Raw genomic sequence first — 682 nt, forward strand, 5'->3', positions numbered from 1 at the left:
GCTCAGGCAATGTCTTGAGCCACCGCTGGTAGCTGCGCTTTGGGGGCCCTCGGCAGCCGCCCAGGCCCACCCCTGCAGCCAGCACACGGCTGCCAGCAGCCACCACACAGCTGCCAACAGCCCGCTCTCCGTCACCCCCCAGCCCCTCCTGCATACATCTGCTGGGGGTGCTTTTTTGACTTCCCCCCTTTTGGCCTATGGGGAAATGCTAAGGGGAAAACCTCCAGAGTCAGGCCGACCTCCTGGAACTCCAACCCGGCCTGGAGCCACAGGTCTGTCCCCATCCCGGTTCTCAGGACATGCATAGACAGTCGGCTCAGCCCCAGCAGCCGCAGCCCCCTCCGGCCCGGCCAGCCCGGTCCGCACCCCTGGCCAGCGCCTGGAGCGTTTGGACTTTGTCATTTTTTTCAAAGACTCATCTCTGCCAACTGCCGTGGGCTTCAGCGGGGGTGTCTGCTCCCCGCCTCCTGGGTGTCCTGCCCGGGCACATCGGAGGGTCAGCCTGGGTCTTGAGCCCCTACTGGTAGGTGCACTCTGAAGGCGCCCTCCGCAGCCGCCCAGGCCCACCCCTGCAGCCACCACACAGCTGCCAACAGCCCGCTCCCCGTCAACCCCCAGCCCCTCCGCATACATCTGCTGGGGGTGCTTTTTTGACTTCCCCCGTTTTGGCCTATGGGGAAAT

The sequence above is a fragment of the Eleutherodactylus coqui genome, unplaced genomic scaffold (assembly GCF_035609145.1).
Source record: "Eleutherodactylus coqui strain aEleCoq1 unplaced genomic scaffold, aEleCoq1.hap1 HAP1_SCAFFOLD_271, whole genome shotgun sequence".
Lineage (NCBI taxonomy): Eukaryota > Metazoa > Chordata > Amphibia > Anura > Eleutherodactylidae > Eleutherodactylus > Eleutherodactylus coqui.